Source organism: Syzygium oleosum, unplaced genomic scaffold (genome assembly GCF_021117445.2).
Source record: "Syzygium oleosum isolate NSW1041296 unplaced genomic scaffold, Sole_v2.1 Sole_v2.13, whole genome shotgun sequence".
NCBI classification, from domain to species: Eukaryota; Viridiplantae; Streptophyta; class Magnoliopsida; order Myrtales; family Myrtaceae; genus Syzygium; species Syzygium oleosum.
Window position 1 is genome coordinate 6,421,315 of NW_026607497.1, and position 14,161 is coordinate 6,435,475.

Consider the following 14,161-nt stretch of genomic DNA (forward strand, 5'->3'; position numbering starts at 1 on the left):
GTCGGGTCGGGTCGGGATCCGGGTCAACCGAATCCGCGCCTCGGCCGACATCATGCGACGTCGCCTGCGATTCTACCGGCGAACAAACGCGCCGGTTTGGCACGGCCGCGCGTGACCGTCACGCGCCTCCGCGCCTAGGGCGCGTGTAGGCGCGTGAAGGCGCGTCCGGTCTCCTCCGCCGACGATCCGCCCACCATTCTTCTCGTCTCGACGAGTAGATTCCAAATATATAATAAAATTTAACTTTTATCCTACAAAAAATTTCGAAACTGGGCAAAAATCTCTCGGACAAAACTAAAACGGTCCTAATCCGTATGTTTCAGTTCTAATCTATGGCAGGCTCTGATACCAAATGTAGGCCACGAAAATGGCACGCCCAGGATCACCATAATTAGAAACCGAAACACGATAATGGAGAAATTGTAGATTCGTGTACCTGGTTTGGAATCCATCGAACTTGACGCGGAATTTGCGACGGTTTCCGAACACGAACTCAAATGCTTCTCCCCTATCCCTTCGTTAGAACACTGGCCTAATGAGATTGCCACTCACGAGAAGAAAGTTCTCTCTAAATCCGTATGTGAGTCAAATTGTGCATCATCCGGTTAGGGGAGGGACTTGAGCGCTATTTATAGAGTCTTCGACCACGGGCCCTCTTATTACGGGCCGGGCCGTACTCGGCCCACACCAGCCAGTCCCATATTAGACTTATTAAGAACCCATATATCTTACCTTTATTAGACTAAACTAATTCAGTTAATTTCAATTAATGAAGCCCACATTAGGAAATTCTTACAGTAAAATCAGAGAAACTAGACCCGTTAAAGGAAATAGAAACATAATCTACATTTAGCACATCACTAAATACCTATAGGAAATGAAAGCTTGCTTAAGATTTGTCAGATTAGAATTCCCAAGGTTTGTGTCTCATTTTGTAATATTGCTAAAACATTTTAATATGTATAATATAACATCATCATTTCCCCACTCCAGCTTGTCACTAGCAAGAAATTATTTACTCTGTTGTGATCATCGATGTATACATAAATTTAAAATATGTGCTACTAGTTTGAGGTTTTGGTGTGACTAGGGCTACCGAAGCAATAACTCAAACATGAGCAACATGAAATCAGAGAGATAGCGGGAAATCAAAACATGTATATACAATTTTACTTGAATAAATATTATTTTCTGCCATGTTTGGTCGAATTTTCTCATGTTTCACTCTAGAAACTAAAATGTACGAAATATTTTGTCTCGCTTTTTAGGCTGTGATTCTCCATTTGCCGTTGTGAAGTGTACTATCCCTACACATTTGAAGTCGTTACTTAGCTAGCATTAGATTCATATAATTTTTGACCTCTTAAATTCAATTACAACTTTCATTTTCCTTTTGGAATTTGTGGGCGACACATTACAAATTAATCTTGGTACGAGGCACGGAATCTAATGTTGATACGGAAGGTTAATTTTGTGTTAACTTTTGTTTCCTATCGTGCTTAATGATTAGATTCCGTATTTTATTATTCTTTTAACGGCCTTAATTTTTGTGGTTTTACGGTATAAGGGGCATTCTTGACAATTGATTTTTGGAAGTTCTATATTCTGTTTGCCAAAATCCTGCGCTTGGAATGTGTGGTCAGCTTTTTACTTTTCTACACTCTTGGGATTTCCTTGAGGTGGGGGGAGCCAACAGCCAAATACTGCTGTTTCAAATATGGTGACAATAGGCATGCGGTTCTGCTGGTAAAATGGATTGGGAGGTAAGGATGCTAGTATTACATGTGTGGGATTCAATTCCCGCGCTTTATCTAGTTAGAGAGTGAGGAAAGTTAGAGATAAGATAGATCAAAAAAATAAATGATAATGCATTCATCAGCTGTCATTAAACAGGGAAGGAAATGAAGGCCAGTAACAATCTTTTTGCTCTGACTTTGTGGCTGCAGCGCACATAATTTGACTGAGAGCATTGATTTTATTGATCACATGGGACTTGATGAATCTTTTTAATACCGAGCGAATCCGCTCTGGATGTTGTATATGGCCTAATGCTTCCATTCTAGAAGCAACTCCCACATCACCTCCTTAAAGTTTAGCTACATTTTCCTTTCTCATTTGCCATTTCTTGCACCGCATCAAAAAAAAAAAAGGGATAATAACACCAATTGTCTCCGAACTTTGATTCAATGTGCAATGTGGTCCCTGAACCTTTAATTTATTTAATATGGTCCATAGATTTTTGTATATGTTCAATTTAGTTTCCGAACTATATGAAAATCTTCAGTATTATCCTTCCATTAATTCAAAGTATAGGGACTAAATTGAACATGTACTAAAAGTCTAGGGACCATATTGAATAGATTAAAAGTTCAAGAACGACATTGCACGTTGGGATAAAGTTCATAGACCACATTATATATTGGGCAAAACTTAAGGGACCATTTGTGTCATTTTCTCAAAGAAAAACCATTCTTGCACGGCATCATAAGTTGAACGGAAAAGGCTGGAAAATTGCTCCGCGACCTTTCTCATACGATAAGTCAGAAATTTTAAGGCCAAGCATTACCAATAAAAGTCCATAAAGATCGTGACTTCCCATGTACTATTGTAACGCGTACTGATCCAAAAATCACCACATGATTCCCCAAAAGACCTTGACTTATGAGTACGCACATGTCTATTCTATGGCCCGAAGACCTTGACTTCTTGAGGGATATGCACAAGATTGATCCACGCATGCTGGTTTAATTTTTTTTTTGGGGTGGGCCCGTTATGCTGGTTTATATTCTAATTGAATCATAAAACCACGAAAGTCAGAGATTCGCTTGAGCAAAATATTCTTCTTGATGGATATGGTGATAAAGTTTGAAAGGCACAAAGGGTGGAAAAAGGGCACAGCCCATCCCCCATTGTCAACTTATAATGCAACGTAAGAGAGAGCGTCCAAAACGTCCAAAACGGTTTTGCTTTCAACTTTGTCCTTACGTTAACATGATACTACTGCCTTTCTTACATGGCTTACTTTCTTTTGAAACTTTTTTTATGGTTTTCATTTTCACCCATTGCTCTTTCCTCTTTTTGAGGAGCAAGGATGTTGCTTTGTAGCTTCTAGCTGAATCCGATTGAATATTGAATAATTCAGGTGCCTCTTTTACTATGTAAAGTTCAACTAGACTCTTTTAGAAAAGAGCAGGAGAAAATGTACCTTTCTGAACCTTTAACTGTACTTTGTTCATGCGATATCATAATAGACTTACATGTAAAGAAAAATTGCAAACAAAATATTTTCTGCTCTTTTGGCTTTGGCATGCCCTCTTAAGATTGAAAAAAGGAGTTTGCGGTCTCTATACTTTCATAACCTTATTCATATAAGTGAAAAACTACCGGTTGAGTTCATGGATTCCAAGTACTCCGATAAGCTTATTTTTCTCGAGCTAAGTTAAGGTTAGTAAGAGGAGCGAGCAATCGCAAATTCAATGATAGTCAGTGTCGCACCTTAAATTTATATCCTCAATTTAGGAAACGACCCTATCCTTTGATAAAATAGAGCATGAAGCCTACAATCAGCATATACCATTTTCTGAAAAAGTATCAGCCAGATAAAACCTTGCATTAATAAAATAACAATAAAGTCCAACTTATCATAAATGTACCAAACTAGAACTTCTTCAAAGTCAGTCCAATAAGCTTGATGAAAATAGCAACATAAGTCTTAGAAGCCACCCCGTCACGCCCTCTTCGTAAATCCATCGCTCTCCTCTATTCTCGAAATCTGAAACGGCAATAAAAGAGGGATGAGCAGAACCACGGCTCCATAAGTGCTAATCACCACTTCTGTAAAATCAAGTAATGAACGACGCAGTTGTACAATAGTATGCATCCGCAGGAATTGCACCATGTGACATGACAAAAAGCATTGTGTGAAGGGCAACGGAAGCTAGAAGATGTACCACTCCCTCTAAATTTTGTGAATGGATGATTCTTTTGTGTTGTTTTGGAGCTTGATTATCAACGCCGAGGCATATACGAAAGCTTGGCTAATCTGTTTTTCTGTCATTTTCTAATCCATTCATAAAAGGTCTGACTTCAAAGATCTATGCTTCTGATATGATGTTTCAGCTATTGGCAATAGTTACAATTTTTTTTTAGGGTTAATACCACGAAAAATTCCAAACTGATATACATGTGATAAATTTACCCCGAACTAATTTTTTGATCACAAAAACTCTAAAACCGGTATACTTGTGACAAATTTACCCTCCGTTAAATTGAGTTAATACCACTAAGAATCACAAATTGGTAAACCTGTGACAAACGGAGGGATAAATCCCAAATAGTACACCCGTCAACTACCACGTATCATCTAACTCAATAATTTAATGGTAAAATTTAACGGAAACTAACGGAAGGTAAATTTATCACATATATACCAGTTTGGGATTTTTACTTTTTGGAGTAAATTTATTACGGATATACCAATTTGAGATTTTTCATGATATTAATATATATATAGAGTCTCATATATTTGGAAGTAAGTGGTTGACTTGACTCAACCGTACTAAACTTAGTTTCTTTTTCAATGTGGGGACCGTTGTTTTGCTTTCAAAATTACTGATATTTGACAATAGGAATGCAAGCATAAACAGGCATTAATTAGTGAAATATACGTGAGTGGTTATCCCTTCACTTTGACTTTTAGATTGTAGCACCAATACTTTGACCAAGAGCAGAGGTTTCTTCACGACTTGGGCATTCCTGGCATTTCTCATTTCTGTTTTTGCTTTTTGCTTAATCAAAATCTTATGGCACAGTCATTTTGATTTTGTTTTTTCAATCTAAAAGTCGCCAAACTTTCGCGATACTCAAATGTTAACATGTAAATCCATGAATAATTTTCTTTTTACAATTTTCTGAAATTTGAATGCTATTTTAAATTTTGACTTGAAAGCAAAAAAGTACTTCTTACCTTGGCCTTGGTGTAAACCAACATGCATTTGATAGCAAGATGTTTGACAATTTTGTTTGGAAAAATAAGTGATCGGCCAATAAATAAACAGAACAAGTAATTAAATTGGATATTGGATTTACGTGGTTCGGTCGGTGGAACCTATTCCACGAGGAGAGTAGCATGGGATTTCCTATAGGTCAAGGAATACAATACAAATTACTATATTCAAGTCACTCAAACACTGTTAGGATTTCTCAGTCTCTAGTTACACAGAATAATCTTACACATTGTTTAACTCTTGTAATTTTTTCCGAAATAATCTCTCTATTTCATAGACAAGTACACAAAATCTCAATACAGGATTTTTTCGTGAAAACACTCTTCAATTTGATTAAGGTGTAATCAACGAGAAAAGTCAATTTCCTTTAGTTTCCCCTTTTGCTTTTCTTTGCTCCATTCGGCTTCAACAATTCAGACTATAGTGTCCAATTCAGATCGTTACTGCCAAGTTTTGGATTGGATTTCGATCATGGACTTAAATTCGAGATGTATTTTGGCAATTAATGCCTTTTATGCATGTGTGTGAACACTTTTAACCTTTTTGCACGTATGCTCCCCCCGACGTGCTTACAAGATTGGGAATAGGTTTCTGTACATATCTCATGACATACAAGTGAAAGTTACCTGGGGAATCATATGGATATGAATATTCTTGTTTACACCAAAACATGACCAGCTTGTCGACATGGTTCGTTTGTGCCAAAGATCATCAAGGGACACGTGGCGGAGACTTGAGGTAACGTGGAAGCAAATATCATCAAGTTGCCAACATAAGGGACACATGTCAGACATGTGTCCTGTGTATATATTTACACCCAAAAATGACCAATTTTTGGGTATTATTGACAAGACTGGTCACGACTTCATCAAGGAAATTTCAGTTCTGCGCTAGCTCAGGAAAATGGTCATAACTTCTTTGAGATAGATCGGATTGATCTGATTCCAAAGCCAAAAGAACGAAGACTCCTGGATCTACAACTTTTATGTTTTGAATTTTCTCAGAAAATCACTGTAGAAGCCATAGAGGTTAAAGGAAGTCGACGGTCGTGACTTCATCTTGTCGAGGACTTCGATGAAATTTCAGTTCTGCGCTAATTCGGGAAAATGGTCATAACTTCTTCGAGACAGATCGGATTGACCTGATTCCAAAGCCAAAAGAACGAAGACTCTTGGATCTACAACTTTTATGTTCTGAGTTCTCTCAGAAAATCACTGTAGAAGCCATAGAGGTTAAAGGAAGTCGACGGTCGTGACTTCATCTTGTCGAGGACCTCGACGAAATTTCAGTTCTGCGCTAGTTCGGGAAAATGGTCATAACTTCTTCGAGACAGATCGGATTGACCTGATTCCAAAGCCAAAAGAACGAAGACTCCTAGATCTACAACTTTTATGTTTTGAGTTTACTCAGAAAATCACTGTAGAGTTTTCGACATTAAGAGGAAGTCGACGGTTGTGACTGATTGGAGATGCAGAAAGAAGAAGTAACCGTCAACATAGTGGAGTCAAAGCAACCGCCAATGTAGTGGAGTAAAAAAAAAAAACCATCAAGGTAGTGGATTCAACGTAACTGTTGGAAACCACTAAGGAGCATACATACGTATCTTGAGAGAACAGTTACTTGGAACCATGATTATGAGGAAGTTATCACTTGTGGACAAGATCGTGAGTCAGTTATCTTGAAAGCAGAATCATGGCATCACATGGACATGAAGACAAGATTTTCGGAATGAAAGAACATGGGCACAACTGTTGAAAACTGCTAAGGAGCAGTTACCACGTGACCATTATAAATATCACCAGCCATCTACCGGAGAGGGGACAGCCGACAAAATCAAACAACATGTTATCTTTCAATTATCTTTACTTTCATGTACCGCACTTTATCTTTCCTTAGCTGTAGCTTTCCGATTCGCGTCGTCGATTAAATTCCGGCGTGTATCTCTATCCCGAGTGTTGCGTCGTCGATTAAATTCCGGCGTTACATCTTTGTGTACGTGTGCGGCTGTATTTTCAAGCTTTGTCGTCGATTAAATTCCGGCACGGTTTGTACATATAGTCCGGTTCGAAGTTCGGAGTAAAAGTTCGCCGTTTTTCCTTGTCTCCCTGGATATTTCCTGTCCGGAGTCGCCACGGAACCCGGTTTCCTCATATTAAGAACCGAAGAACGACTTTTGGTGAATTATATTTCGCCGCGGGAGCATTTTCTGGTGAAACATAATTTTGGCACGCCCGGTGGGACCATTGTGGTTGATTTGAGGAGATACGATTCCGAGAGCAAGGAAACAAGTTGATCCCCATTACGCTGGTGGTAACAACCCATCACCACAACGTGAAAATGACAAAGTGGGATGTTCTGAGTCATCAACTGCACAACCGGTAGCAGAACAAGAGCAAGGTGAAGATGTTGACAACCCAAGACAACTCACTAATGAGCAGAGAATGCAATTACAAATAGATCCTATGATGTTTGCTTCTATGAGGAAGATTCTCCATGAACACCAGAAGGAAACGATTAACCATATGATAAAATGCGTCATCGATGTGATAAAGCCCATAATTGTCAACACCTTCCAAGAGGTCATGCACGGGCTTGGAACATCAAGTGGTTCAATTGAAGTGCAGGCGAGTCTGGATAATCCTACTCAAGTGATACATAGTCAAGATCCTCAACAGGTTGAGGTAATACTAGACCAAATGGTGCCACGCATGGAACATGATTCGGTAAATACGAGAGCCGTATACAGAAAATCATATCCAGAGTGGATGGACGCGGTAGCATATCCAAGAGGTTTTAAAATTCCTGATTTCAACCTTTTTTCTGGCGAAGATGATCAATCGACAGTGGAACATGTTAGTCGGTTCGATGCACAATGCGGTGATGCATCTCATGCTGATTGTTGGAAGTTAAGGCTATTTCCCTTGTCATTATCTAAGACAGCCTTCACGTGGTATTCATTTTTACCGGCTAATTCTATACATTCATGGGAGCAAATGGAGACAAAATTCCATAGCCAGTTCTACAGGTTAGTTCCCAATGTGTCTATTACTGATTTGGCTGATATTAAGCAGTATAATTATGAATCAGTCGAGCAGTTCATTTCTAGATTCAAGAGAGCTAGAAATAGATGTCTTACTTCACTCCCAGAGAAAGAATTTACAAATTTGGCTTTCAATGGATTGAGCTTCAATTTTAGAGAAAAATTTGAAGGCCAAAATTTTGCCGATTTATTCCAGTTGGCAACGAGAGTGTCTCAATATGAGCAATTACTTAAGGACGGAGATAGAGGGCCACATGAAGACTTTACTGACGACGTGTCTTTCGAGAAAACAATATGAGCCATATGAGAATATGAAATTCGGCCAAAACAAAAAATTCATATTTGCCGATGACAAGGGGGCATACGATCACTCTTGCTTACCTAATTTAAAAGAATCGAATGATTGATGAATCATTCCATTCTTTTAAAGGGGGCATATGTTTACACCAAAAAATGACCAACTTGTCGACATGGTTCGTTTGTGCCAAAGATCATCAAGGGACACGTGGCGGAGATTTGAGGTAACGTGGAAGCAAATATCATCAAGTTGCCAACATAAGGGACACATGTCAGAGACATGTGTCATGTGTATATATTTACACCAAAAAAGACCAATTTTTGGGTATTATTGACAAGACTGGTCACGACTTCATCAAGGAAATTTTAGTTCTGCGCTAGCTCGGGAAAATGGTCATAACTTCTTTGAGACAGATCGGATTGACATGATTCCAAAGCCAAAAGAACGAAGACTCCTGGATCTACAACTTTTATGTTTTGAATTTTTTCAGAAAATCACTGTAGAAGCCATCGAGGTTAAAGGAAGTCGACGGTCGTGACTTCATCTTGTCGAGGACTTCGATGAAATTTCAGTTCTGCGCTAATTCGGGAAAATGGTCATAACTTCTTCGAGACAGATCGGATTGACCGATTCCAAAACCAAAAGAACGAAGACTCTTGGATCTACAACTTTTATGTTTTGAGTTCTCTCAGAAAATCACTGTAGAAGCCATAGAGGTTAAAGGAAGTCGACGGTCGTGACTTCATCTTGTCGAGGACCTCAACGAAATTTCAGTTCTGCGCTAGTTCGGGAAAATGGTCATAACTTCTTCGAGACAGATTGGATTGACCTGATTCCAAAGCCAAAAGAACGAAGACTCCTAGATCTACAACTTTTATGTTTTGAGTTTACTCAGAAAATCACTGTAGAGTTTTCGACATTAAGAGGAAGTCGACGGCTGTGACTGGTTGGAGATGCAGAAAGAAGAAGTAACCGTCAACATAGTGGAGTCAAAGCAACCGCCAACGTAGTGGAGTAAAAAAACAAAAAAACCATCAAGGTAGTGGATTCAACGTAACTGTTGGAAACCACTAAGGAGCATACATGCGTATCTTGAGAGAACAGTTACTTAAAACCATGATTATGAGGAAGTTATCACTTGTGGACAAGATCGTGAGTCAGTTATCTTGAAAGCAGAATCATGGCATCACATGGAGATGAAGACAAGATTTTCGGAATGAAAGAACATGGGCACAACTGTTGAAAACTGCTAAGGAGCAGTTACCACACGACCATTATAAATATCACCGGCCATCTACCGGAGAGGGGACAGCCGACAAAATCAAACAACATGTTATCTTTCAATTATCTTTACTTTCATGTACCGCACTTTATCTTTCCTTAGCTGTAGCTTTCCGATTCGCGTTGTCGATTAAATTCCGGCGTGTATCTCTATCCCGAGTGTTGCGTCGTCGATTAAATTCCGGCGTTACATCTTTGTGTATGTGTGCGGCTGTATTTTCAAGCTTTTTCGTCGATTAAATTCCGGCACGGTTTGTACATATAGTCCGGTTCGAAGTTCGGAGTAAAAGTTCGGAGTAAAAGTTCGCCGTTTTTCCTTGTCTCCCTGGATATTTCCTGTCTGGAGTCGCCACGGAACCCGGTTTCCTCACATTAAGAACTGAAGAACGACTTTCGGTGAATTATATTTCGCCGCGGGAGCATTTTCTGGTGAAACAATTCTCAATCTAATCTAGGGCTGAGTTGTAGTCAGTCAGTTAAGCAAGCAATTATAAATTAATGATCGTATGCAGTCTGTCCATTATCTATAAGCAAAGGAGGGTGAATGTGCTGGTGTAATGTATGCTTCGAGATGAAGTTCTTCCTAATAAAGTCAGTCTGAACTAAGCTTTATGACTATCTTGAAACCTTGTGAAACCATGGCCTTGTTTTCTCTTTTGGTGTAAATGTTGATTTTCCTCAGGTCCCCGAGGGATGCTTAAAAGCTTTCCCTCGATCTTATCTTCCTGTGATTTTCCCGTTTGACTATGGAAATGCATCAGCAAGTATTAACTAGTGGAACGTATGTTTGAGGATGCTTTTTGGCATAATGAAGAAGTTGACTGTTGGCACCAGACGGTTCTTTCTTGACATTGCATATTGCCTGTTGCCTTTCTTCTAAGATATGCAGCACAATCAAGAATTAAGATTGAATTGGCCCAACTGCAAGAGATGGTTGGGGGAACACAACTCACTGTCTCACGGCACCCTGATTTGGATAGTTGTTACTTCATTTTTTCCCCTATACTAATCAATTCACAAAGTTTTCGAAACTATGATTTTGGAGATGATTGCACAAATGGTCCTTGAACTTGATCCAATGTGCAATATTGTCCTTGAACTATTAATTTGTTCAATGTGGTCCCTGAATTTTTGGTAAATGTTCAATCTAGTCCCTAAATTATATGTAAATGTCCAATGTTATCGTTCAATTAATTCAAGTTCAAGGACAACATTGAACATTTTGATATAGTCTAGGGACTAAATTGAACATGTACCGAAAGTTCCGGACCATATTGAACAAATTAAAAGTTTAGGGGCAGCATTGCAAATTAGGGTAAAGTTCATGGATTATATTGAACAAATTAAAAGTTCAGGGACGACATTGCATATTTGGACAACATTGCACATTTGGTCAAAGTTCAAGGACCATTTATGTTACTTTCCCATGATTTTATGATGTTGGGTTTTACTTAGATCGATCAAGGGCGGAATCAAACATTGGTCTACTATAATTTCTATTTCAAGTTCAGAAACTCTGAGCTCCCACAGACTGTCCATCATTTTCCAGATGAAGTACATGAGGGAAGTTGTCCTGACATGTTTTGCAAAAGGCAATATAAGTTCACTATTCTGAAAAACAGAAAAGATGGTTGATGGTGAGCTTCAACGTAAATGAGTTTTGCTTTGTATCTGACAATGGAGCGACGCCTATCGAAAACAGACCAGCATGATTTCAATCCCTCAAGATTTTGGAGGGCAGGATATCGTCTGGCTTCACACTCTTGAAGTATAAGGTATTACCAGAACAGAACTTGCATTCTTTCTGAGACTGAGCATTGTACTATACTATCTTTTTCCTTGCCATTTTCCTACTCTCTCTTACGTTTTGCGCCAATCTCACATTAATCCTCACAAACTTATCCAACCCTTTGCAAACACACGCGGTTGAGATAAGTGCGAGTAACGATGCTAGTTCAGCATCACGTGATTCTAATAGTTAAGTAAATTGTACTTTCTTCCGGTTTAGACCGCTAACAACTTCGGCCGTCCATATTATCACATAATTATACATTCGGAATGTGACTTTTAAGGCCACCCATCTGGGCTTCGGTTGTAATTGGGCAAAAGCCTCTCCTCCGGGAAGATGAATAAACTCTAGTTTGCCAGATCAATTAGTTTTCGTGGGTATGGTAGGACTCAGCACTGAGTTACTTTGGGCTCAGAGGAACTACGGTCGATATACAGGATCGTTACCCCATACTCCTATCTAATCATTTTCTTTTTGGTGTTGGATGCTGCAAGTATTTAATGCCATTCGAGATGAATTAAGTTTGGCTAAACATGCTTTATAAGCATTCTAAAATCTTCGTTTCTCTTACTGTGAATTCTGAATGGATTATAATGTGCACCTGTCCCGTTTAATAAATGAGCTTGATTTACAAGTTCAGTGTTAGGGAATGAGTTCTTAGTATATAGTGGCCACCGGCAACTTATGACTATGAAAAAAATGCAAAAGATAAATTTTCCCCATATGTTCCATGAAAATGTTTGGGCATAACTATATGTATATATTCCCATTCATTCCATTCATTCTTTCTTTCCTTCCTTCCTTCTTTCTATACATTGAAGCCGCTTTTTTGCAACTTCTAGGAAATGTTCGGATCACAAAATGAAGGAGATAACTGGAAGCGGCATCTTTTCGGGTAGTGGAGAAAATGATCCGTCAGAGTCTGGCAATACTACTCCAAACATCAGAACAGGAATCCGAATGTACCAGGTGCTTCTGTTTCTACTTTTCCTTGTTTTTTTTTGGCTGAGACAAATGTGCCACGTCCAAATTATCCTTTTGAATATTCAAAGTTCTGCATGCACAATCTTAAATCTCCATAGTGATTCTTCATTTACTTTTGACTTCCTCCTTAAAACATTGCTAGCAAGCCCATGCTGGAATCAGTCACATCTGGAAGAGATCGTTTCTACGAGAAAACAAACTACTCTGCCTGAGGTTGCGAAACAACGCGAATTGAGCGGGACGCTGGAAAGTGAGTTGGACGGGATGTTGAAAAAGCAGATTTCTCTTGCTAAGACCAAAGAGCTCAGTGGGCATGACATATTTGCACCTCCACCTGAAATCTTGCCCAGGATGGTGGCTTCACGCTCACCCGCAATGCATCAAGACATGGGAGAACCCGCACCACGTAACGCACGTCTGTCAAAGTTTCTAATGTAAGTGTCTTTGTTGTGTCTGTCCCTACTCTTCCCTCTGTCTTAAGCACGAGAAAATAGGCATGTGGCAACTGATACAGCATGTCAGTTGAAAGTAACCACCTCCCCTCTTCCTTTACGGCTTTGAGCCTGGGTAATACTTTATTCAATGAAGACATGCTATTATCGGTTGTCGCACTCAGATATAAGTCAATCACATGACATTTGATACTTGTTGAAGTTTTTTCTCATCGAGTAGGGCTAGCAGAATGCAATATATGAGAAGCTCAAAGGAATTAACCAATGATTACCCATGGTGCTTCTTGGAAGCATAGCGATATATTGATTCTTTCTCTAAATCTTTGTCTGAGGTCTTGGATCTAGAATGACCTGACTCTAAAACTTTTATATGGATCAACCCGCTGGAGGACATAGCAATATAATGTCCACTGAGGAACCTGTGCTGACGACGGCGTGGAAGATTTATGACAAGAAATATACTGAACTTTTAGGAAATGACATCTTCAAGGGTGACGTTCCTCCATCATCTGCGGAAAAACCACTAAGTGGGGCGAAACTGCATAAGGTAAGTGCAATGACATTTTTGCTGACGGGACTACCTGGGCGGCGTGCGCAAACCGCCTGGTGGTGAGAGCAGCATCACATTGGTTTGATAAGATATGACTTGGACCAACTATTTCACGTGATAGTCTTGTGTCTGGATTTTCGTTTGGTTCTCACTGTGAACATGTTCTGGTATTACTCTCCTTTCATTAAGTTCATCAAGGGATATGGCAAACCACGTTCCAGTATTTAACATGATTGGCTAGAGATGTGACCAATGTGCTAATTGGTGTTATGTATTCATACTTGCGTCTGGTTTAGCGGTTGTCCTAATTTTCTGCAAGTTCATCTACTGCAATGAATGGTTGCCTTTTTCGGTTCCATTTTTATACTCCCTGTATAGTGTCAATCTTGATTGAAATACATATCATAGGGATACAGTGAAACTGATACTGTGACCATCGATTGCATTCTGTATTCATGCTGTGCTGCCAAGTGATTTATGGCAGTTTTTTGAAGTCGCGTATAGGATGTGGAAAATTCTCCCGTCAAAATCCACGTTGAGGAAATTAATCATGAACACATTAAATTTCATTGACAATGTTCTCTGTCATTGGAGGACGCATGTTTATGCTCCATTTCATTTGTACCAAGGTCTTGTCAACCCTACCGAAGGGACAGGACTGATTTTAGCCGTAAAGGATACAATTTGCTAGGAATAAGATGTTTTTACTTTGCTGTGGCCCTGAGGGACTTCTCCAATTTAGCGGCCGTCCTCTGCCTCGA

The 14,161-nt window shown here is 39.3% G+C and overlaps 1 pseudogene; it reads left to right on the plus strand.

Annotated features, from left to right (window-relative positions):
• Nucleotides 1-7,471: 7,471 nt before the first annotated feature.
• On the plus strand, nucleotides 7,472-13,733 carry LOC115675007 (uncharacterized; annotated as a pseudogene).
• The last annotated feature ends 428 nt before the right edge of the window (nucleotides 13,734-14,161 follow it).